Below are 27,374 nucleotides of genomic sequence, written 5' to 3' on the forward strand. Positions count from 1 at the left end.
ACCTGGCTGCAGGAGCTGGGGATGCAGCGAATATGTCCATTGATTGCTGACTCTCATTCTCACAGCCCGAGGCTTACCCTGGACATCTCCAGCCGGCCTGTTTCAAACCTTTGCTCTCTGGGTTTCAGGTGATTGTGAGCTCTGACAATTTTACAATCCAGGGAGTTCAGCGTGGTAGTTGTATTGCCCTGAATGAGGCAGGTAGGTGTGACCATCAGAATGGAGGGTGGTGTTGCCATGACAGTGGGACCACTGTCAGGGCTTGGATACAGGGGCAGTCTCCTGCCCCCACTGACAGTGTCAAAGCCAAGTTCAGAGCAGAACTCCAGCCCCAGCAAAGAGAGGCCAAGAGAGGCACCACAGTCTATAAAGTAGCCTAAGAGAGAGAAGGAGGCGGGCCAGGTGTAGCGTACAAGTGACCTGCCATCTTGGCTCTTCCTGGCTTCACCCTGGCTTCTGTTCTCCTTCCTGCCCTGAACAGGAGAGGCTGGGGACAGAGCCAGGGGGAGGCTGTGGTGGAAGGGCAGCAGTGTCTCTCACTGCAGTGGGCAGGGGTAGCCACCAGCGCCAGGATGGAGAATCACACAGAACATGCCTTCAGTCTCTGCCTGCCGAGGTTCTCAGGCTCCCAGTGTCCCAGGGAGAGACAGCACTACTGGCCAGAGCTGCAGCCTCCTCCCGTCGCTCCCTGTGCTGCTCCGAGGGCCTTGGCCCTTCATCTGAAGCATGGCTCCAACCGCTTCACTCCTCCAGGACATCCTTCCCCAGGGCTGCTGATTAATTTCACTCATTTTCCTCCCTTGGCAGCTCAGCTGTTGTAAGAATTACTCCGAAGCGCTCCATCTGTCTTGGGACTGTGATAAATAATAGGCTGGCTCTTCAGGCATTCTCATCACCTTCTGATCTCAAGGACCTTTTTTTTTTTTTTTAATTCACATAGACAGTGGAAATCCCCACTTCTTTCAGGGACACAGGGCCCTGGAGTTGGGCACAGAGATGTAAGGCCAGGTAAGAAGGGAACAGGTGAGCTCCCTCTGGTTAAATCCAATCCCAGTACTCAGAGCAAAAAATCTCTTCCCCCTTCAGGGGGGCAAATCATTGAGCAAAGAGGGTCTCAACCCAGGATTCTCATTAGAATCATCTGGTGTGTTTTTTTAAAAAACAATGTCCAGACCCCATACCTCGCCCCCTCAGACCAATTCAATCGAATGTCTGGGGTTTAGGTCCACGTATTCATATTTTCAAAAAACTCTCCAGGTAATTGTAACGGATAGGTAATTGCCTATTGACAAATCAAGTCTTCAGTGTATTCCACTAATCCCAGCCTCTGCATTACTTCCTTCCCACCTCCCCCATGAATTATTGCACCTTATAATTACAGAGTACAATACAAAGCATGTTGATATACATATTTCACTCTATAAAGCCAAGTGTTCCTCCATCACACCTGCTAAATAAAGGAAGGCGCTGCTTCTTGTTCACAGCGTTTGCTCTACCATTGACCACAACATTTAGTATGAGATGGATATTCAACGTCTATTGAACAATCCTGTAAGATTATTATAAGTATCAGTATCACAATTTTATTATTTATTATTATGATTTTACAGTCCAGAAAACTGAGGGCAAGAGAGCTGGAATGTCTTTGCCCAAGATTATACAGCCAGTAAGAGAAAAGGTTAGAAGCAGAACTCAGGTCTTCTGAGTCTGGCATGATTTCCAGAGTCTTTCATCCATCTTTGCCCAGGTCTGCCCATGGTCTGCCATTAGTCTTAACTCTGTCCTTCAGGGTTATGAAGGTTGCCAAACTCTTGGCCACAGCTCTGAGAATCACCAAGAACCCTGGCTCATGTGCCCCAGAAGAAAGAAGAGCCCAAGTCTAGTCCAGGAGCTGAGATTAGATAAGAAAAAAAACACACAGAGTGAGTAAATTTGTATCAGGTACTTAACCAATAATTGGTGTGGATAAGGAAGGCTGTGGCAGTGATGGGAAAACCAGGGCATTGAAACACTGCCCTTCCATCAACAGGTCAAGTGTTCTGCTCTGTGGTGGCAAACAGAGTTCACAAAAGGCAGAATTTTGAACACTGATGGAAGTTCCTTAGAAGAGGATTCTAAACCCATGGATACTCTGATATCCTCAGTCTCCTCTTTGACAAGCGAACACTTGCTCTTTGATACAGCCCTGCTTTGAAATACAGTAAAGGGTTTGGGGAGACGTTATAGAGTAGGGCAGTGACTCCCAATATATGGTCCCTGGACCAACAGCATCAGTACCACCCAGGAACTTGTTAGAAATGCAAATTCTCCTGCCACCCAGACCTACTGATCAGTACCTCCACTCTGGGGGTGGATCCCAGCAATCTGTGGCTTATCAAGTCCTCCAGGTGATTCTAATAAAGACTAAAGTTTGAGGGCCACTGGTGTGGTGGGGAGAGCTCAGATTCAATAGTGAGGCTCATCTGAACTGGAGCCCTGGCTCCACCATTTACACTTACTTGATAAGCAGCCTTGCAGTAGGAAGCAAGGGAACAACCATATATCAAGCTCTGAACATGAGGAGCTCACTGTGTTCTGGCGAAGCTCTTCATACATACCTTTCCCCTCTAATGCTCACAACTGCCTAAGAGATTGTCAGCTTTAATCCAGTCATGCCCTACATTCCTATTTCCCTCAGTCCCTCCATGAAGCACAAGACCACAGGTCATCTCTCATTCCTGCCCTCTATCCCAGTGTAACTCTATATATCACCAAACCTCACCCCATCACCCTCCCCACCATGACCCCCAGATCTTCCCAATGGGGCCTCTGGAACTCATGGTCCATCATTAGCAAAATCTCCTACATATTCAGCCTCTACTCCTGCTCTGACAGAAACCCAGCTTTCCCCACTGAGGACACTAATGCCCCCCTCAACCCTCTCAAGTAGCAGCTCATTTCTCCCCCACATCCCTTCAAACTCTGTTTCTGGATTGAGGTAAGTGTCCTTGTTCCTCATCTGTACATTCAGGCAATAGTTCCTCTCTCCTTCCTAAAATTCTCAACTGCTCTGAAGCTCAGACCATCAGACCTGCTACTCCTTCTCATTGCTGAAGTCATCTACAGAGCTGCTCCTCGAATTTTAATGGGCATATGGGTCCCCTGAAGATTCTGCTTCAGTGGATCTGAGGTGAAGGGTGAGGCCATAGATTCTGCACTTCTAATCCGTTTCCAGTGTTTCAGATGCCGCTGGTCCAATAATGTCCTTGTAGCAAAGGTCTACAGGTTTCCGAACCATTCTCCCGCGCTTCTTGGTAATTTTATTTTTATCTAACGCCACTCCTGTCATCACTCTTTGTTACTTTAAGGTATATATAAACAATCCTTCCAAAACCCTGACCTCTCAGGTTTTTGGTTTGTTTCTCCTTTAATTATCTTGCCTTCTACCTCACCTCACTTATCTCCTTTCTCAGGGACACAGTAAACTTTGTCTTTAGCAGTAACTACAGCTTCTTGGTGATCTTAATTTCATGAATCCTTCACTCAATCTATCTGCTCTCTTTCACTAATTTCCACTAATCCTCTACATCTATAACATTTTCTTACCCCACAGTCACTGCCACCCCACAACCACCTCGTAAATTTACTTTCCTCCTTAACATGCTGTTATAATACTCTAGAATATATCAATTGCCTGGCAATGCTGTCACTTGGTAAAGCTTCAAACTTGATGAATCCAACTCTCTGCTTATTTTGTGCCACTCCGAGCACATGATTAGAGAAAAACACGTAGGCATACAGAGTGGTCTTGCTTTAATTCGTGACAAGTCACAACTGGGATCATATGTGGACATTGCCCATTTATTTTCCTACTTTCCTAAACTTCTATTTCATACCTTCCACTCTCCTCTAACTTCCTTCTCCTCCCTGCTCTTCACAGTCAGCTGATAACCTTGCTTTTATTTCACTGAGGCAACTAAAGCAATCAAAATAGAATTTCTGGAAATTTCCCCTATAATATCTATTCGGCTGTCTGAATCTGTGCCCATATTCTGTACCTTTCCCCTTTGTACTGTGAGTTAATTTTCCATGAGTTCCTGGCAAAGTCCAGCTCCTCCACTTGTGCACCAGAATCCAATCCTGCTTGCCCACCCAAGGACATTGCTCCAGCAATTCATCCCTCTTTCTTCTGCATCAACCATTTTATCCTGTCTGCTCAGTAATTCCCAGCAGTACAAAAACATACTCTCCATCTTTAAAAAACAAAGCAAAACAAAAAACAAAAAAACCCTTCTTTGACACCCACAAGCCCTTCCAATTAACCACCCATTTTTCTGTTCCACCTTAGAGCAAAACTCTCTAAAGCATTGTCTATAGTCATCTCCAGGTCTGTTCCTCTTGTTCTGATGTTTTGGGGGTTTTGCTGTTTCATTGAAAGTATGTTATACATAGGGAAGAGCACATAAGGTGTAAAAGTACAGCTTAAAGAATAAATATGAAACAAATGGTACTTGACATCTCCATCTGGAAGTCCAACAGGCATCCCAGACCTATCACACCCAAAACAGAAATCTTGATTTTGGCCCCTAACTCTGCTCCATCTTCTCTACCTCAGAAAATAGCAATTCCAGGGACTTCCTTGGGGGTCCAGTGGTTGAGAATCCACCTTCCAATGCAGGGGACATAGGTTTGATCCCTGCTCAGGAAACTAAGATCCCACATGCCACGGGACAACTAAGCCCGCATACCGCAGCTACTGAGCCCACACACTCTGGAGCCTGCACACCACAACTAGAGAGAAGCCGGCATGCCGAAACAGAGATCCCACGAGCCACAACTCAGACCCAACACAGCCAAAAATAAATAAATATTAAAAAAAAAAAAAAGAAAATAGCAATACCAAACTTCAAGTTGCTCATGTTAAAAATCTTAGAATCATTATCTATTCCTATACTTCATTTATATTTAATACCCAATCCATTAGCAAAACTTATTGGCTTTAACATTAAAATACATCCAGAATCTAGCCAAGGCTTACCACACACCTTTAGCGATCCCTGAAAAACACAAATCAGATCATGTTACCCCGCTGCTCAAAACATTCCATGGCTTCATATCTCAGGGTAAATCCAGAGTCCTTACACTGACCTTCAATGCTAGATCAGTCCTTACACTGATCTAGCCGTGATCTAGCTCCTTGTAGCCTCTCAAATCTCACCCCTCACTATCCTCCTTCTGCCGCCTCCATTTTACCCTTGGCTTCCTTGCTGTCCTCATGCATACCATGCAAACTCCTGCTCGTGGCTCTTGCTTTTGCTCTTCTTTCTGCCCGAAGACTCTTCCCTCAAATGCCCACGTGGTCCAGTCTCTTGTTTCCTGCAGGTCTTTGTTCAAATGATTTGTTCAAATAAACCTTTCCTGGTCAGTCTTAAAATACCACCCCCATTACTCTCTAGCCCTTTACCTTGCTTTATTCTTTTTCATCACATTCAGTATCACCTGGTTATGGGAAAAATATATATATATATATACAAGCATACATATATAATACTTATATCTTTATTTATTTAATTGTAGTATCCTCCTAATAAAATATAAACTCCTTATTTGTTGCCCCTTTATCCCCAGAAACTAAAACTATGCATAGAATACATGCACTCAGTAAATATTTGTTTGATAAATAAATGTGCTAGAAACTTTCTTTCTGATTGTGCTCTCAATCACTAACCTATACCATCTGCCAGAAATGTCTTGATTTCTCTAAATCTGTACAGTGTACACAACCATACCTATCTCTTAAGCTAAACTATGTTAAATGCTTAGTGCAAAATCTAATGCACACATTTGTTAATTTTCTTTCCTCCTTTCTTCCTTTCTCTTTTCTAATGGTCAAAATGACCATATGTCCTAATTTTTCTGGACAGTCCTAGTTTACTCCTGTTGTCCCAGTGTAATTATTAATAGTGCCCACTTTTGCTATCCAAATGCCCTGTTTAGAATGACTAATGGTATGGCTATCTTCATACTGGTGCAATTGCAACCTGAGATTTCTAGTTAAGCTCATTTAGAGAGAATGACCATGTACTAGGATGTCATAGGTATTTTCACCAGAGCTAGCTCTTAGATGGAGTGACATGTAATATGCATTTGCCCTGCCTGATTCACAGAGCATCTGTGAATAAAAGATGTGGAGATTTTAAAGCTAAATATATGGGGAAGGATGTTATTAATACTTTATAGAACCATATAATAGAATAGAGGTTTTTGAGCTAAAAGATAGAAGTTGAAATCTTGCTTGTGACATTTGCTAGACTGCTGTCTGGAAAGGTCATGAGACCTTTCTTGTCTGTTAACTGGGTCAATGTTATCTGGCCTACCATCCGCCACCAGATTGTGGTACACAGCAGCTTAGAAAACATATGTGAATGCTTTGTGAACTCATTGCAGCTTCTTGGGTCTCCAAGGAAACTTTGATATCCAGCAACAAAGAAGTCTCCTCAGACCTCACCCCAGCCCCAACTCTGAAGAAACCCAGGTGGTGGGAGAAAAAAAGAGAGGAATTGGCTTTCACATCTGATTAAGCAAAGGTACAGTGGGGGGAGCCCTGGGAAAGCAATATGGCGACAGTGTTTTCTCCTTGTAAATCTCTGTTCTCCAAAGCTGTCAAGTCACCCCTCAGGAGGATACAGGAAAAGTGACAGGAGAAATATGTAAACAGTGTGGGATCATAGGAATTCCCTGTAGAAGCATTAGTTATAGCAAAATACACTGTCAAACCCTCCTCAAAAGTTTTATGCTTTTGCAAGCCTCTGAGTTTGCATAAAAGGGCATTGGGAGATTGTGGTGGTGAGGAGGGAACAGATGTGCTGGGGAGCATTGTGTGAGTGTTATATCCCCTGCCTCTCCCTCTGCCTGTGACGTTTAACTGCCTTGGAACAGCTCTGAACAACTGTCCCCAGGAAAAAGCCGCCTTCATCAATGCCAGTAGTGAAAGTGTGCCAAAATGGGGTTATCTTCAGCGTATGGAGTGGTCACTCAGGAATCATGAGAGGAACATTCTTCAGGGTCGTCAGCCTCTGCCCCAATTTCACTCCTTTATGCTGCTCCTAATGCCCCCCCTCTGTCCCTGCCACATACATATACCAACAGGTAAAGAAAAACCAGGAGATCCACTGACCTCTTGTAAAGCCTGCTGACTCCGAGAAAATCCTTTGGCTGAATATTGAGAAGAAGCTTCTACCAGGCTGAATTTCAAAGGGGAAATACCTGTTTTTGGAAGGGACTGAGATTCCCATCATTGGAAGTGTTTAAACTGAAGACCGTCAGCCTCTTGGTTTCTAATCATGAGGGCCATTCAAGTAGCAGAGAGAGCAGTGGGATCGGGTAACCTTGAAGGCCTTTCTCCTTCCCCTTGGAGTATATGGATTTCGGGAGGTTATCGGTGATTCTGAGAGCTGCTGTGAGTATGGCATGCACTGGATACCATGACGTCCAAAAGGAAGAGGACAAGAGCTCTGACATCAAGAGGTCAGAATCTAATAGGCGAACCCAGGATGAGGATACATTCAGTAGGTCTGGACCATCAAGCATGAAAGGACAGTGATGGGAATATTAGCCCAAATTTACAAAAAAAGGAAATTAAGAGTCAGAGAGGGAAATTTATTTGCCTAAGGCCATGATTAAAGGCAGGGTGAGGACGTCTTCTAAGAATTCCTGGAAGAGGAAAGGAAATTAGGTTGAAAAGATGGTATCAGATTCATAATCAACTCTTCCCTTTCCTAGAAGCCCCTTATCCATCAGTGGTGGGATGTGAGGGTGGGAGTGTCCTAGGGCAAAGGCCAAGTCTGTGATGGGGCTGGTGTGCACTTACTTAGGTGCCATAGGCCAGCAAGCCACTGTCTTCCTCTAAACCCCACCTCTGCTTGTTCAGTGCAACTAGGCTTCTGCCTTAGTCCCTCTTAGCCCAGATCCCTCAGGGATATCAGCCTGATTGACAGGGGCTCTTCTAGCTTGCCTAAGCCTTCAACAAACGCCCATAAAGGACTAGGCTCTACCTTACTTTCTGTACCATAGCTCTACCTTGGATCATCCTTGGTTCTGGACTAAGTATAGTAACCCCCAAAACTTCCACTGTTGCCCCCCCAACGTTGATCCTTCCCTCACTTCTTTTTTTTTTTTTTTTTCTTTTGTGGTACGCGGGCCTCTCACTGTTGTGGCCTCTCCCATTGCGGAGCACAGGCTCCGGATGCGCAGGCTTAGCGGCCATGGCTCACGGGCCCAGCCGCTCCGCGGCATGTGGGATCTTCCCGGACCGGGGCACGAACCCGCGTCCCCTGCATCGGCAGGCGAACTCTCAACCACTGTGCCACCAGGGAAGCCCTCCCTCACTTCTTAAGGATGTTCTTCCTCTTGTTACTTAATCTGCCTCCCTACAACCCCACCTGTGGCTACTGTTTCTCTTTTTGATGTAAGTGTTCTAAATCCTCTTCCATATGACAAAATTTAAGGCAAAGTTCATGTGTCCCATAATCCTTACCTTACCACCCACTGAGATCATCTCTAGTTCCCTTCACCTTTGTCACCTATCACCTTTGAGATATTATATCAAAATCCTAGTTGTGTTAGTAACTCTCTCCTAAACACACTTATGTTTATCAGCATTCTTCTTAACGTGGGGGCTTCGGAGGAAATACAGTTCCCCAAGTCTGTTGTGTCTAATAAATGGTCAGGGGGAGCCATTTCTTCCCTTGGCTTATGCCTTCCTTGTTTAGGAATATAACACAAACAAGATTTACTTTTAAGAGTTTGCTTTGCTTTTTAACAACTTTACTAAGATATAATTCATAGACCATGCAATTCATCCATTTAAACTGTACCCAATTTTAAAAATGTACCCAATTGAATTGTACCAACCCAATGGTTTTGGTATATTACATTATTAAGGTTTTTAATTGTAGTAAAAGACACATAACATAAATTTGTATTTTTAACCATTTTTAGGTATTGAATTCAGTGGCATTACTTATTTTCACAATGTCATGCAACCTTCATCACTATTTCCAAAACATTTTCATCACCCCAAAGAGAAATTCTGTACCCATTAAGCAATAACTCTCCCTTCTCTTCTCCTCCCAGCCCTTGGTAGCCTCTAATCTGCTTTCTGTCTCTAGGAATTTGACTATTCTAGGTGCCTCATATGAGTAGAATCATACAATAGTTTTCCTTTTTTGTCTAGATTTTTTCATTTAGCATATTTTCAGGGCTTACCTATGTTGTAGCATGTATCAGAACTTCATCCCTTTTTATGGCTGAGCACTACTCCATTATAGGTATAAACCACATTTTGTTTATTCATTCATATGTTGATGGTCACTTGGATTGTTCCCACCTTTTGGCTTTTGTGAATAATGCTGCAATGAACATTGGCATACAAGTATCTTTCTGAGTCCCTGCTTTTAATTTCTTTGCGTATATACCTAGGAGAGGAATTGCTATATTATATGGTAACTTTGTTTTCTTTTTGAGGAACCCCCAAACTGTTTCCATAGTGGCTGCATCATTTCCCATTCCCACCAGCAATGTAGGAGGGTTCCAAGTTTTCCACATTCCCACCAACACATGCTATTTTTCGTTTTTTCAATTATATTCATCCTTGTGGATGTGAAGGAGTATCTCTGTGAATGCAAAGGATTTGCTTTTGAAAATCCTGCGAAATCAAGAGCTAAGGCCATTAAACTTTTCAAAGAAACAAAGAGAAAAAATCTGACATTGAGTTAGACAAAATTTCTTAACCAGGACAGAAAAAACACAAACTATGAAAGAAAATATTGATAAAATGAGCTCTATCAATATTAAAACCTTTTGCTCTTCAAAGCAATAGTCAAAAATAAAAAAGCAACCCATAGAACCGAGAGAAAAGTTTTACAAAATACAGTTGAAAAAGGCTTGTATTCAGAATAAATAAAAAACTGTTACAACTCTGTAATAAGAAAACAAATAACTCAGTAAAAATGTATAAATGATTTGAACAGACAATTTACAAAAGAAATTATATGAATTAACCAATAAGTACATGTAAAGATGCTCAACATCACTAGTCATCAGAGAAATAAAAATTAAAACCATTTTGAGGTACCACTACACAACCTGCTGCAATAACTAAAATTAAGAAGACTAACAGTACCAAGTGTTGACAAAAATATGGATCAATTGGGGCTTTCATATATTGCTGGTGGAAATTAAAAATGTTACAGCCATTTTGCAAAAAAAAAAATGGCAGTATCTTAAAATATTAAACACACACTTACCAGGAATTCACCCAAGAGAAATAAAAACGTGTTCAAAAACGTATATGCTAATGTTTATATCAGCATTATTTATAATACCCCCAAATTAGAGGCAAACTAAATATTCATTCATCGGAGAATGGATCTTTTTAAATTGTGGTATATTCATACCATAGAATACTATTTAGCAATAAAAGGGAACGAATTATGGACACAGACAACATAGAAGACACTCTAAAATATTACACTAAGTGAAAACAAAAGGACTATGTAATCTGTGATTCTATTTATGTGAATTTCAAAGGAAGGCAAAACTATAGTAACAGAAACACTAGTGGTTTCTTGGGGCCAGACATGGGAAGAGGAATTAATTCTAAAGGGACCCAAAAGAACTGTTCAGAATGAGAGAAATAGTCTATGTCTTCATCGTGATGGTGTTCAAAAATTGGTATGATTCCAAAATTCATTCATCACGGGTGATTTTACTGTATATAAATAATACATAATAAACATAATGACATAAAAACATAACATTAAAAAAATGGATCAAATCAACCCCAGAGGGGAAAACTGATGTTAAAGAAACTGGTAGGAGCAGGCTGGCCAGGACAACCTCTAAACAGGAGACAAATTCGCCAGCCTGGGCTACGTGTCCTGCTTTTTCCACCCCAGTTCTGAAAGTTAATTTAAACATAAACAACAAGAAGAAAATGTTCCAAGTTCTAAGTATGCCAAAGCAATTAATATTTTGAGTTCTGGTTTAGGGTTTAGTCCCTGCTGTGTGTGTGTGTGTGTGTGTGTGTGGTGTTTTTTGTTTGTTTGTTTGTTTGTTTTTTGTGGTATGCGGGCCTCTCACTGTTGTGGCCTCTCCCCTTGCGGAGCACAGGCTCCGGATGCGCAGGCTCAGCGGCCATGGCTCACGGGCCCAGCCGCTCCGCGGCATGTGGGATCTTCCCGGACCGGGGCACGAACCTGTGTCCCCTGCATGGGCAGGTGGACTCTCAACCACTACGCCACCAGGGAAGCCTGTGTGTGGTGTTTTAATTCTGGCTAGCCATCTTTTCTGAATAACCTAATTGTAGTTCTGTAGGTGAGGATGGCTTTAATTCGGAATATTTGATTAAGTGCTTTTGTGTTTTATAATCAAAAGAGTTATTGATGGAAATGTTAGTTAAATATCAACCAAAGACACTACAAAAAGCAATAAATCACCTGGGGACATTTGCTGGTACTGAATAAATATTTGTTGGAAAGGATATTTTGAGATCTGAATCCTAGGCTCACTTCCACTGCAGGTAGTGGGAAGCAAATAAAAAGAGAATTCTCCCACTCAAGATGAGCCTATTGTCAACAATTCCAAAGGACATGAGGAAAACTGACACTGAGAAAGATAATCAATACACTTAGCAATTGAAAAATGAAACTGTGTCCAATTAAATAAAAAATAATAAATCTCAAAAAAAATCTCAAAATAACTTTAAAATAAATATATTTGGGCAGAAAGGTATGAATCAAGAGTGGATGGGTATGAAAAAGAACCAATTTTAAATCCTGAAATTGAAAAATATTCATTGGAATTCAATACACACTGCTATATTTAAAATAGATAACCAGCAAGGACCTACTGTATAGCACAGGGATTGATTATGCTCATTATTCAGTAATACCTAAATGGGAAAAGAATTTGAAAAAGAATAGATACATGTATATGTATACATATACATATGTATATATATAACTGAATCACTTTGCTGTACATCTGAAAATAATGCAACATTGTTAATCAACTATACTCCAATATAAAATATTTTTTTAAAAATATAAAAGTGTGATAGATGGCATAAGCTCTAGACTGTATATTATGGAAGACAGAATTAGTGAATTGAAATGTAAGACTGAGGAATTCACCCAGCACTTCACACATAGAGATAAAAGGACAAAAACAGGTGAGGTGAGGGATGGAACTTAATAAACAGTGGTACTAGAATGAGAGTCTTTAAAATACACTTAAGATGAGTATCAGATGGAAAGGTGAGAAGTAATATTCAAAGAGATACAGGCTAAAAATTCTTGAAGAAAGATGAGGCTGTCTGATTGAAAGACCATCTCATTCCCCAAGAATTCCAAAGTGCTGGGAGGAAATAACTGGCAACCCTGAAATCTGTATCCAGTTGCAATGATTTAAGATTTAAAGAATGAAAAATGGGCAAAAGACCTGAACAGACATCTTTCCAAAGAAGACATACGAATGGCCAACAGGCATATGAAAAGATGCTCACATCACTAATTATTAGAGAAATGCCAATCAAAACAACAATGAGATATCACCTCAGACCTGTCAGAATGACTACAAATAACAACTGTTGGTAAGGATGTAGAAAAAAGGGAACCCTCGTACACTGTTAATGAGAATGTGAATTGGTACAGCCCCTATGGAAAACTGTATGCAGGTTCTTCAGAAAACTAAAAATAGAAGTACAATATGATCCAGCAATTCCACTCCTGGGTGTACGTCCAAAAACAACAAAAACATTAGTTCAAAAAGATACATGCACCCCAGTGTTCATAGTAGCACTATTTATAATAACCAAGATATGGAAGAAACCCAGTGTCCATCAACAGACAAATGGAAGATATTGCAATAGAATATTACTATATATATATAATATATAATGGAATATTATATATATATATATACACACAATGGAATATTACTCAGCCATTAAGAAAGAATGAAATTCTGCCATTTGCAGCAACATGAATGAACCTAGAGAATATTATGCTTAGTGAAATGTAAGAAAGAGAAAGATACATATTGCATGATATCACTTAAATGTGGAATCTAAAAACTAATACAAATGAATGTACATAGCAAAACAAAAACAGACCCACAGATACAGAAAACAAACTAGTGGCTTCCAATGTGGGGGGGAAGGACAAGTTAAGGGTAGGTTATTACGAGATACAAACGATTATGTATAAAATAGATAAGCAACAAATGTATAGTGCAGGGAATTATAGCCATTATCTTGTAATAACTTTTAATGGAGTATAATCTATAAAAGTACTGAATTACTATGCTGTACACCTAAAACTATTATAATATTGTAAGCCAACTCTACTTCAATAAGCAAAAGAATGAAAATTAAAGGCACTGGCTTAATATTTACAAAAATATTATCCCCAATATAATGTATTGGGTACTTACCAAGTAGTTAAAGCAAAAACATATGAAATGAATATGAAACAAATATATTATAAGAATTGCTTTGTGAGGGAGAAGAATTAGACAGAGAAGAAGGGTATCATAGACACCTTCAGTGTTGTATATAATATTTTACTTTTCAGAAAACTGAAGAAAATATAACCAAATGTTACCAAAATAGACGGATTTTTTTCATTACTTTGAACTTTTAATTTTTTTAAATAGAAAAATATTTTAAAGAGAAACACTGTAGATATGGAATAATCTTGGAGAAAGCAGGAAAATTCCCATACAAGTTCCTCCAGGGCAGGGCCCTTGCCTTCCTCACTTTTGCTCCCTCTGCATTTGACAAAGTGTTTATCATGCTGAAGATGCTCAATGAATGTTAAATAACTAAATAAAAGTCTACCTAAACACCTAATCTCACAGGAAAGTCAATGGGTCTAAAGACAAGCCTGTGCTTGGACCTATTTCCAACACAATCATTTACTCATCCTTCTAACAAGTTTTCTCAGTAAGTAGACAAGGTGCTGAGGTTACACAGCTAAAAATGATAAGGCCCCACTCTTACTGAATGCAAACTTAATACCCCCATGGGATTCCATAGGCTGAGAATCTTAATAGAATGACAAAGAGCGTGACTCTACTGATTGGGTACTGAGGAGTCCAACTCAATAGCTACAGATGGTCATTTCCTTCCAGGAAGAGCTTTTCAAGCCATTTTCCTTTTCTCTCTCAAAATTAGATTCCATTCTGATGCCCTTTCTTTTTGTAAAACTGCAAATAATAATAATAATAATACAAGCAGGAAAGGGCAGGGAAAAAGGAGCTCTCCAAATCAATAAAATGTTTCCTCTCTGAGAATCTAAATGCTTCCCCAAAATACTGCAAGGAAACTGCAGGCAAAGGAAAAATAGATTTCATTCCTTGGACTCAAAAGTGTCACTCTGGCATCCACTGTCTTTGCAAGATAAGCTCTGCATTGACAAGGGACGGAGCATGCCAGGAAATTGAGGACAGGAGAGTATTTTCCCAAGCTGTATTAACACTTCTCATGTTTTGCAGAGATTAGAACTTTTATCACTGGCTCACACACCTAAAAAAAATTGTATTAACCTGTAGTTTTTAGGGCAGAATGGACCCAAATTGTTCTCTTTCTTGGCATGCCATGAGATGATGCGGCTAAATCCTGTCAGGGAACACACACCTCACTAAACCAAAGCTCTCCCACGTTACAACGGGGGCACCTTCTCACAATGGGCGAGACTCTGGATGAGGATGGATTTATCGAAACTTCTGTGTTAAGGAATGGAATAAAGGGGCCACATTAGCTCTAGGATAGCAAGTCTCTGGGCAGAAAAGAAACAGGAGTCCCCAAGATAATGCCAACCTAAATGTGTAGTCCAGAAAGTTAGGAGAGGATCATGCAGCTATGGGAGGTAAGAACAGGGTCAAGAATCCCAGCAGGCAGGACACAGAGGCAGGTGGGAGTCAGAGATGGTGCCAGTCAAAAAATAAAAGGCCAGGCCAAAGTGCTGTGAAATACGAAGGCAGTGATTTTGATGCAGTCACTTACTGAAAGTTGACCATAGGCCAGATTTCGGTTCAATGCTTTACATCCATGATCACATTTATTCCTCATAACAATCACAGGAGGCAGCCATTGTTATCCTCATATTACAGATGAGGAAAGGGTGAATCAGAGAGATCAAGTAGCTGGTGAGGAGTAGAGTCTTGATGTAAACTCAGCCCCTCTAACCCTACAACCCAGGCTCACAGCCATTCTCTTCCTCAGGCCCCCTCCTGGTGCCATCTCCCACCACCAACCTGACAGGGAGCCTCCATGCTCTCACCCATGCAGGGGATGCTCCTGGGGGCAATCAGCCTGAATTTATAGGTTCTTCATGACCACACAGCAAGGCCTTTCAGGGCAGGGACAGTGTCTTACTGTTTTCTATGTCCCTAGCTCCTGGCCTCCTGGAGGAGGAATCCAACTGCCATTTCAAGTGCACCCACAGCACCCCTGCTGGTGGATAGACAGGTAAGGAGGGCCAAGCCATGATGCTGTCTGCTGGCCCAGGCCATGGTGAAGAGCTAGGACTGCAAGTTACTCATCTACTGCCTGACCGGACTCCTATAAATCAAAGCTCCTGTTTAGCACTGAAACAAATTAAGTGGGCTTTAACTGTCCATGAAGAACGATTAGGCATCCCAGAACAACATCAAGGTTCAGGATCCAACTAGAAAGGGAGGCTGCCATCTGTCTCTAGGATTAGCCATTTCCCAAGCAAGAGATTTTAAAAAATCATTGTCGGTGTTCACTCAATCCACAGGAGGAGCTCTTATAAGTGTAGGTCACTGTGCCAGGTAAGGAGGAAATGCAAAGGAAAGGACATGTCTCTGCCCTCCAGAGTTCATTCTATCTGGAATGAGAAGGGCATTAACAACCCAAGGGAATTTATCGATGCCACCCAAGTTTGTGCAGCCTCTGAGTTAGTCCAGAGCAGTGAGACATGACTACAAGCTGGGGCAGTCAAGAGAGTCAGCCTAGGGAAAATGAGATTGGGTAAGGGATTTTAAGGGTGAGCAGAATTCTGATGAGTAGAGAAGAGGAAGGGAGAGTCTAGATACAGGAAGCCAGGTTAGCCAAGGCACACACAGAGGCACTACAAAGAAAAGTTTCAAAGTTTGGAGAAGTGTTGAGCCCAAACATGGCATCCTTGAATGTCAGTCAGAAGAATTAGGACAGAGAGATGCATGCCAACTAAGACCAAACAAGAGCCAGACAAATCCAAACGCTGCCACCATCCGTATTTCTGTAAACGTTTCTGTCCCTGCATTGATAATATAACATTTCCAGGGAAAGCTAGGTGGTTTCAAAGAACTCTTAGAGTTCTTGGTCCTCCGGGAACTAAAAACCTCACCCCTCTGAGTAAAAGGCAACCCAGTCCTTGCTTAAGGGTTTTGAGAGAGACATCAGTCACTCTGTAAAGTTCCCAGGGAAAAGATACATTTCTAGAAATTAGCTGGTATAAGCATCTCTTTGGACAAAATGGAACAAAAAAGAAAAGGCTAAGAGAGGAGCAGCAAAAAAGAATTCTGTATCTGTAAGAAGAAAACATTACAAATTCAAATTGGGTATGAAAAGATCGCTACTGCTCATAGACAAAGGAAAAAAAAAAGTTTGACCACAATTGTATAAAGATTGAAATAGGCTAGGGTGTGGGAGGGGGTGGGGGGGGTACCACAGTTGTCAAGAGATTAACATTAGAGAGTGTAGCGAAATGTATGAGCCAAACTCTACCTGTCTCCCTCTTCGCATGGCCTTCTCCATTGTGTTTGTGTCTTCTCCACTTCTGTATCTTATAAGGTGGTTTGTCATTGAATTTAGGAGTCATCTAGATAATCCAGAAAGATCTCATCTCAAGATTCTTAACTGAATTACCTCTGCAGTGACGCTTTCCTCAAATAAGGTCATATTCACAGGTCCCAGGGATAAGGATATGGACATATCTTTTTAGAGACCACCATTCAACCCACCACAGAAGATATTATTCAGTTCCCCTATTTCATTTTCATGGTTTAAACTAGATTGTATATACTTGACTTTGTTTCCATCAATAGATGAGATAGACTAATGGAAAGTACACTATTTTATTGCTGGCAGGCTCCTTTAGCCAGGGCACCTCTTGAATCCCCTAAATAATATGTTGATGATGGTTACTCTTCTGGCTCTTAGAAATTTATGATACTTGGCTACACTCATGATGTCCAGCAGTATCTTGGGAACAGGCTGTTAAAGCATCAGCCTAGCTCAAAGGTTTAAAAACCAGGGTTTCTGGTCTAGCTTCTTGCTCCAAATTACATCTTTTCCTATGCTCTCCTGAGGCATTCACCTCTTCCTCCAAATCAACCTACACCCCATAATAAACCATTAGTGCCATTATCCAAAGGGCAGAAAGTGGGCATGTTTATATTTCCTGCCAGGGTTTCTATTTCATGCTGATCTCCTCAAAAGGCAATTTTTAAGCTTTCATCATCTGCAGTGGTGTCAAAATGCCAGTTTCCAGAGAAGTGCTGGTGTGGCTTCATAATCACCCAAGAAGCCTTTAGAAAGTCAGATTCTCAAGTCTGTTGCAGATTGTTATTCAAATATGGAGTGGAGCCCATGCCTTTGTATTTTTAACCATCTCCCCAGGTGACTCTGATGGGTACAATGAGGTTGAAATGCTCTGTCAGTATACAGATGTTTCTGTCATTGATATGCCAGAGTTACGTAAATCCTATGAAATAAATGGGGCCAGGTCTCACAGGCTTCCAGACCCCAGGTGATTTTATCCCCTGCTACCTCTTTCACCTCAATTCCTACCACTCTCCTCTCTTGCTGGCCACATTCCAGCCACACTGGCCTCTTGTCTCCAAGCACTTCCCAGGCCCTTCATCCTTGCTATTCCCTCTGCCTGGAACAATCCTCCCAGGCTATCTGCATGTTTTATTCCCTCACCTGATTTAGATCTCCTATGTCACCTTATATGGGACCCCTTCTCTAACTACCCTAAACAGCAAAATGCACACACACAAATGCACACTCATCACTCCCTAATCCATTACCCTACTTTGCTCTTCAGAGCAATAATTAGTACCTATCAGTTTATATACGTATTTACATTTTTTTTTCTGTCTTGCAAGAATGTAAACTCCCAGAGAGCAGGGATATTGATTGTTTGTTAACTTGTTTTTCACTGCCCTTTTTGTGCTGTTCTGATGTTTAGAACAGTGCCTAGAAGGTACTGTATATCCAATTAATATTTGATGAATTAATGAATAGAAAAAAGCATCTCTATCACAGAGTTGATAAAAAGCCCAACTTCTTTAAATATGTTCAGAAATTTAGATAAGAAGCTAAAATGTCCTGGAAGACTTCTAGCTTAAGAAAAGGGTGGGAGCAAAGAAGACAGAAGATAATCTCTGTATATTTAACCTTGCAGAACAGGGTCCCCCAATTCTGGTTGAGTCACTAACCCTTCATCAACAGTGAAATCGAAGGAACTCAGCTCTGAGATTTCGGAAATTCTCAGCACATCCCTGGGGAAGTTGCTGCTTGGAGAAGAAAAGCCAGGAATGAGAACAAGAGAAGTGGACCAGGCAGATGTGTTCATCTTCCCAAACTGTCCTGTCTGCCTTCCTGAATCATCCAGAACCGATGGGGAAAGAAGCAGGCATATTGAGTCTTGGGATCTAGGGACCAGCGCCAAGCCTGGGGTAAGGGGTGATCCAGCTTTCCAAACATGGAGCCAAGAGGGAAACAAAAGCAACATCCAGGGCTGATGAGACAGGAGGGAACTCAGAGACCCACAGACCAAATAGAGCATTCTCAAAGGGACTAGACAGAGAGGCAAGACCAGACACCAGGCTATACAAATAAAGGGATGTCAAGAGAGAACAAATGGGTTCAAAAGTGGAGAGAAGAGTAAGATTCAGAAAGGTCCCCAAGGAGCCCTGGAAGGTAAAGGCAGGGACCTCTCATAGGTAGGAGGGGGGTTGTTAAAGCACTGAGCCATTTTTGATAATATTGTCCATTGCCAAAATGGAGCCCTGACACATTGGTAGCCAATCAAAAGGTTTCTATGATAATCTCACTTAGAGAAATTACTTTTGGAAAGAAAAATAGGAATGAAAATGGAGGAAAAGTTTGAAAAGAAATCTGATCATTGATTCTTACTATAGTTAGATGCATGATTGAAAATTTTTTTTCTTTGTTTCAGTTATGTCAACCACATCCTCATAGCAAAATATATACATACATATGCATATACATACTTATATTTATAAAATTTGAGCTCCCCCTGCAACCCATTAAGTGTATACTTCCTGATATTTTCAACCTAATTTTTTTTAAAGGCAGTTGATCATACTTTCATTTATTTACTCAGTGCTTCTAAATGTCAGGCAAGTGAGTTTTGTCTGAGATCATAAAGGAAGAAGGGTTTTTGAAAGCTGGAAGCAATCATAAAGTGTTTTTAGCCAAGTACTTAGCCACTGAAGTTTTACATTCCATTCATAAGCTGAAAAGAATCACTCTGGACCTCCCTTCTCAGAGGTGACCTGGCAGTGTGTGGGGATAGACTAGGGGAAGGGATAAACCATAAGTGGATATCACTAAGAGATTTATGCTTCCTCCACTGCCTTTATAATGCTGGCATAGAGAGGATAGAAAAGTCCATTTCTAGCAGTACAGCAGATGATACCACAAATGACCCAACGAAAACAACAACAAAAAAATACTTTAGAAACACATTACTAAGTTTACATTATTGGTAAAGAGAGAAAGCAGGAGTCCAAAGAGGTCAGTGAGCACCAAAGTTATCTTTGTCCTTACTGTCTTTGCCAAACTATGGAGAATTTGAGTTTCTGCTTTGAGGTCTACGGAAGGTATTAGAAATATAATACAAGCCTAGAGCTTGTTGAAGGGTGAAGTTTAATGGGAGAGCCAAAAAGGCCATGATAGCGAAAGGTTACTCCCTGAGTGCAAAGTTAATAAACAATAAACTTGGCATACAAATGAAAACAGCAGAGAAACATGCCAGTCTTGGAAGCAGAATTATTACCTGAGAATTTGTAAATAAAAAACATTTTAATACCTTTCCATCCAAATTCATGCTTTATATTTAATTCAAATACCCCTGGTAGAAATGTAGTCTAATTTTCCTGGGAAAGTGGGGATTCCAGGAATGTGTCTACAGCAGATGCAATTTTCCTCCCCACGAACAGCCTTTAATCCAGACCTCAAAAAATATCCACAGGTAGGGGGCTTCCCTGGTGGCTCAGTGGTTGAGAGTCCGCCTGCCGATGCAGGGGACATGGGTTCATGCCCCGGGAGGATCCCACATGCCGCGGAGCGGCTGCGCCCATGAGCCATGGCCGCTGAGCCTGTGCGTCCGGAGCCTGTGCTCCGCAACGGGAGAGGCCACAACAGTGAGAGGCCCACGTACCGCAAAAAAAATTAATAAATAATAAAATATCCGCAGGTAAAATTCCAAGAGAAATAAGCATTTTATAGTCAAAATACACAAGGAAATAAAGAATGAGAAAAAAATAATAATAAAGTAGGAGAATCAGACAAGTATATTTTAGGTATTGAGAATAACTAGACACAGAATACAAAATATTTGTTTTTGATACTTTTTTTTTAATGAAATCATGCTTTCAAAGAGAAGTTGCCAAGATGGCAGAGTAGGAAAACCCTGAGCTCCCCTCTTCCCATAGGCACATCAAAATTGCAACTATTTATAGAACAACTATCAAAGAGGATGACCTGAAGACTGGCAGAAAATATTATACACAGCTAAAGATATAAAGAAGGAACCACAACAAGATGGGTGAGAGAGGAAGAGATGCAGTGTAATCAAATCCCACACCCTGGGAGAGGTGACCCACAAACAGGAGGATAATCACAATTGCAGAGGTTCTCCCCAAAGAGTAAGGGGTCCAAGCTCCACATCAGGCTCCCCAGCCCAGGGGTTCTGCACCATGAAGACAAGCCCCCAGAAAGTCTAGTTTGAAAGCCAGTGAGGCTTGCATACGGGGAAGCCAAAGGGCTGTAGGAAACCCTGATCCTAAAGGGCACACGGAGAGTCTCACACACTCTGAGACCCATCACAGAGGCAGTAATTTGAAAGAAGCCTGAGTCAGACCTACTTGCTGATCTTAGAGAGCCTCCCATAAAGGCAGGAGGCAACTGGGACTCCTCCTAAAGACACAGATGCTGGTGTCAACCATTTTTGGGAACTCATTCTACCACAGGGACACTGGTACTAACAGGTGATGTTTTGGAGTCCTCCCTCTAGCTTATTAGTGCTGGGGGTTTACCCGCCTACCAGCTAGTCGGCACCAGTCCTGGGACCTCTGAGGATGAAAAGCAAGCCATGCCATGACCCAGCCCAACCCACCAGTGGGCTGGCAACCTCTGCATAAGGCAGAGCCTGGCAGCCAATCTGGTTGGGGGCAGCCCCACCTACCAGTACACCCACATAGTGGGCATTGCCACAACAAACAGACCTGTGTGGCCAAAATAAGGGTTACTCATAGAGCTCTGGTAACCAGAGGGGAGTGTTCTGCTTGGTCCCATAGGATGTCTCCTACTTCAGGCCACTACTCCAAGATTGGGAAATGTAACTTACCTACTTGCTTAGTACATAAGAAATAAAAAGAGATAGTCAGGCAACATGAAGCAACAGAGGAATATGTTCCAAATGAAGGAAAAAGATAAAACCCCAGAAGAAGAACAAGAAAAGTGGAGATAAGCAATTCACTGGACAAAGAGTTCAAGGTAATGATCATAAAGATGCTCAACAAACTTGGTAGAAAAATGGATGAATACAGTGATAAGTTTAACAAAGAGTTGGTAAATACAAAGATGAACCAAAGAGATCTGAAGAATATAAAAACTGGAATAAAAGATACACTAGAAGGAATCTACAGTAGATTAAATGATACAGAGTAATGGATCAGCAATCTAGAAGACACAGTAATGGAAATGACCCAGCTTAATAAAAATCAAGAAAAAAAAATTTAATGTGGATAGTTTAAGAGATCTCTGGGACAACACCAATCATACTAATATTCACATTATTGGGGTCCCAGAAGGAGAAGAAAGAAAGTGAAGATAACTTATTAGAAGAAATAATAGCTGAAAACTTCCCTAACCTGGGGAAGGAAACAGATATCCAGGTCTGGAAAGCACAGGGTCCCAAACAAGATGGACTTAAAGAGGTCCACACAAAGACACATTGTAATTAAAATGGAAAATTTTAAATATGAAGAGAGAATCTTAAAAGCAGCAAGGGAAAAGCAACTAGTTACATACAAGGGAACTCCCATAAGACAATCAGCTGACTTTTCTGCAGAAACTTTGCAGACCAGAAGGAATGGCACCATATATTCAAAGTGATGAAAGGAAAAACCCTACAGCTAAGAATACTCTACCCCACAAGGCTGTCATTCAGATTTGAAAGAGAGATAAAGAGTTCTAAATACTGGCAAGAGCTAAAAGAGTTCAGCACCACTAAACTGGCTTTCCAAGAAATGTTATAAGGATTTCCCTAAGTGTAAAAGAACACAACTAGAAAGCAGTTAAAAAACACACAAAACATATATATATATATATATATATATATTCTTTTTCATATTCTTAAAATATATATATGTACATATATAAAACTGAGTCACTTTGCTGTACAGCAGAAATTAAACACAACATTGTAAATCAACTATCCTTCAATAAATTTTTTTTAAAAAGAAATACACAAAACAAAAAGATGTTAGCAAGAAGATATAGCAATGGTAAATATATATGTACCCAATATAGAAGCACCTAAATACATAAAGCAAATATAACAAATGTAACGGGAGAAACTGACAGTAACACAATAATATTAGAGGACTATAACATTCCACATACATAAATGGACAAATCATCCAGACAGAAAATCAATAAGGAAACACTGGTCTTAAATGACACATTAGATGGAATTAATAAATATGCATAGAACATTTCTTCTAAAAACAGCAGAATGCAAGTTTTTTCAAGTGCACATGGAGCATTGTCCAGATATATCTCACATGCTAAGCAACAAAACAAGTTTCAGTAAATTTTAAAGGACTGAAATCATATAAAGCATCTTTTCTGACCACAATGGTATGAAACTAGAAGTCAACTGTAAGAAAAAACTGCAAAAAACACAAACACATGGAGACTAAACAGTATGCTACTAAACAACCAAAGAGTCACTGAAGAAATCAAAGAGGAAATCAAAAAATACCTAGAGACAAATGAAAATGGAAACAGAACAATCTAAATATTATGGGATGCAGCAAAGTAGTTCTAAGGGGAAAGTTATAGCGATACAAGCCTATGTCAGGAAACAAGAAAAATAAACAACCTAAACTTATACCTAAAGCAACTAGAGAAAGAAGAACAAACAAATCCAAAGTTAGTAGAATGAAAGAAATCATAAAGATCAGAGCAGAAATAAATGAAATGGGTACTAAAATAAACAATAGAAAAGATCAATGAAACTAGTGATGTTAATTTGAAAAGATAAATGAAATTTATAAATCTTTAGCCAGACTCATTAAGAAACAAAGAGAGAGGGCCCAAATAAATAAAATCAGAAATGAAAAAGAAGTTACAAATGACACCACAGAAATATAAAGGATCATAAGAGATGACTACCATTAACAATACAACAATAAAATGGACACCCTAGAAGAAATGAATGAATGCCTAAAAATGTACAATCTCCAAAGACTTAATCAGGAAGAAACAGAAAATATGAACCAGTGATGAAATTGAATCAATAATCAAAAAACTCCCAACAAAAAAAAAGTCCAGAACCAGACAGCTTCAAAAATGAATTTTACCAAACATTTAAATAGGAGCTAACACCTATTCTTCTCAAACTATTCCAAAAAATTGCAGAGGAAGGAATGCTTCTGAGTGTATTCTGTGAAGCCACCATCACCTTGCTTTGAAAATTAAACAAAGACCACAAGAAAGAAAGTTACAGGTCAGTATAACTGATAAACATAGATGCGAAAATCCTCAACAAAATATCAGCAAACTGAATTCAAAAATACATTAAAAGACCATAAAACTTGAACAAGTGGAATTTATCCCAGGGGTACAAGGATGGCTTAATATCTGCAAATCAATCAATGTGATATACCATTTTAACAAATTGAAGAATAAAAATCCTATGATCGGGCTTCCCTGGTGGCGCAGTGGTTGAGAGTCCGCCTGCTGATGCAGGGGACATGGGCTTGTGCCCCGGTCCGGGAGGATCCCACATGCTGCGGAGTGGCTGGGCCTGTGAGCCGTGGCCACTGAGCCTGCGGGTCTGGAGCCTGTGTTCCACAACGGGAGAGGCCATAGCAGTAAGAGGCCCGAGTACCGCAAAACAAACAAACAAACAAAAATCCTATGATCATCTCAATAGATGCAGAAAAAGCTATTGACAAAATTCAACATCCGATTATGATAAAATCTCTTAAAGTGGGTTTAGAGGGAACATACCTCAACATAATAATGTATATGACAATATGTATATGACAAGCCCACAGCTAACATTATACTCAACAGCAGAAAGATGAAAGCATTTTCTTGAAGATCAGGAACAAGACAAAGATGCCCACACTCACCATTTTTATTCAACATAGTATTGGAAGTCCTAGGCACAGCAGTCACATAAGAAAAAAAAGAAAAAAAGGACTTCAAATGGGAAAGGTAGAAATAAAACTTGTTATTTGCAGATGACATGACAGTATATTTTTTAAAAATCCTATAGTTGCCACCAAAAAATTATTAGAACTAATAAATTAATTCTGTAAAGATGCAGGATACAAAATTAATGTACAAAAATCTGTTTCATTTCTATATACTAATAGCAAATTATCAGAAAGAGAAATGAAGAAAACAATGTCATTTACAATTGCATCAAAAACAATAAAATATCTGGAATAAATCTAATCGAGGTAAAAGACCTGTACTAAAATATTTTAAGACATTGATAAAAGAAATCAAAGATGACACAAACAAATAGAAAGATACACCATGTTCTTGGATGACAAGAATTAATATTTTTAAATTTTAAATCTCTGAGAAAAACTCAGAGAATTTCTAATCAATAGACCATTGCTAAAATAAATGCTAAAGGGTGTACAGTTGACCCTTGAACAACATGCATTTTAGCAATCACTATCAACCTACCAATGGCATTTTTCACAGAACTAGAACAAAAAATTTCACAATTTGTATGGAAACACAAAAGACCCCAAATAGCCAAAGCAATCTTGAGAAAGAAAAACGGAACTGGAGGAATCAGGCTCCCTGACTTCAGACTATGCTACAAAGCTACATTAATCAAGACAATATGGTACTGGCACAAAAACAGAAATATAGATCAATGGAACAGGATAGAAAACCCAGAGATAAACCCATGCACATATGGTCACCTTATCTTTGATAAAGGAGGAAAGAATATACAATGGAGAAAAGACAGCCTCTTCAATACATGGTGCTGGGAAAACTGGACAGCTACTTGTAAAAGAATGAAATTAGAACACTCCCTAACACCATAAACAAAAATAAACTCAAAATGGATTAAAGACCTAAATGTAAGGCCAGATACTATAAAACTCTTAGAGGAAAAAATAGGCAGAACACTCTATGACATAAATCACAGCAAGATTCTTTTTGACCCACCTCCTAGAGAAATGGAAATAAAAACAAAAATAAACAAATGGGACCTAATGAAACTTAAAAGCTTTTGCACAGCAAAGGAAACCATAAACAAGGTGAAAAGGCAACCCTCAGAACGGGAGAAACTATTTGAAAACAAAGCCACTGACAAAGGATTAATCTCCAAAATATACAACAGCTCTTGGAGCTCAATATCAAAAAAACAAACAACCCTATCCAAAAATGGGCAGAAGACCTAAATAGACATTTCTCCAAAGATATACAGATTACCAACAAACAGATGAAAGAATGCTCAACATCACTAATCATTAGAGAAATCCAAATCAAAACTACGATGAGGTATCACCTCACACTAGTCAGAATGGCCATCATCAAAAAATCTACAAACAATAAATGCTGGAGAGGGTGTGGAGAAAAGGGAGCCCTCTTGCGCTGTTGGTGGGAATATAAATTGATACAGCCACTATGGAGAACAGTATGGAGGTTTCTTAAAAAACTAAAAATGGAACTAGCATACAACCCAGCAATCCCACTACTGGGCATATATCCTGAGAAAAACATAATTCAAAAAGAGTCATACACCACAATGTTCATTGCAGCTCTATTTACAATAGCCAGGACATGGAAGCAACTTAAGTGTCTATCAACATATGAATGAATAAAGGAGATGTGACACATATATACAATGGAATATTACTCAGCCATGAAAAGAAACAAAATTGAGTTATTTGTAGTGAGGTGGATAGACCTAGAGTCTGTCATACAGAGTGAAGTAAGTCAGAAAGAGAAAAACAAATACCGTATGCTAACACGTATATATAGAATCTAAAAAGAAAAAAAAAAGGAATGTTTCTGAAGAACCTAGGGGCAGGACAGGAATAAAGACACAGATGTAGAGAATGGACTTGGGGACACGGGGAGGGGGAAGGGTAAACTGGGACGACGTGAGAAAGTGGCATGGACATATATACACTACCAAACATAAAATAGATAGCTAGTGGGAAGCAGCCGCATAGCACAGGGAGATCAGCTCGGTGCTTTGTGAACACCTAGAGGGGTGGGATAGGGAGGGTGGGAGGGAGATGCAAGAGGGAGGAGATATGGGAATATATGTATATGTATAGCTGATTCACTTTGTTATAAAGCAGAACTAACACAACATTGTAAAGCAATTATACTCCAATAAATATGTTAAAAGAAAAAAACATGCATTTTAACTGCATAGGTAGCTTTTTGCCACTAAATACATACTGCAGTACTATGTGACTTGAAGTTGGTTGAATTTGAGGACCCAGAACTGCGGATTCAGAGGGCTGACTGTAAAGTTATATGTAGCGTTTTGACTGTGCATAGTCAGTGCCTCTAACCCCTACATTGTTCAAGGGTCAACTGTATTTCAGATGGATGAAAACTAGATGGAAATATGATGCAAGAAGAAACAGTAAGAAAAAATTCTGATAAATAAGTGAGAAATATAAATAAGCATCCACTTTTTAAATAAAATAATAGTGTCTTATTTGAAGGGTTAACAAAATAGGGGTAGGACTAAAATACTGAGCTACAAAAGCAAGCATATAGATAGGAAGTGATTGCTGTGAAAATACCTTATTTATCATGAGAAAAGTATAGCTATTTAGTTTGATTT

Source organism: Leucopleurus acutus, assembly GCF_964270905.1.
Source record: "Leucopleurus acutus genome assembly, chromosome: 2".
Taxonomy (NCBI): domain Eukaryota; kingdom Metazoa; phylum Chordata; class Mammalia; order Artiodactyla; family Delphinidae; genus Leucopleurus; species Leucopleurus acutus.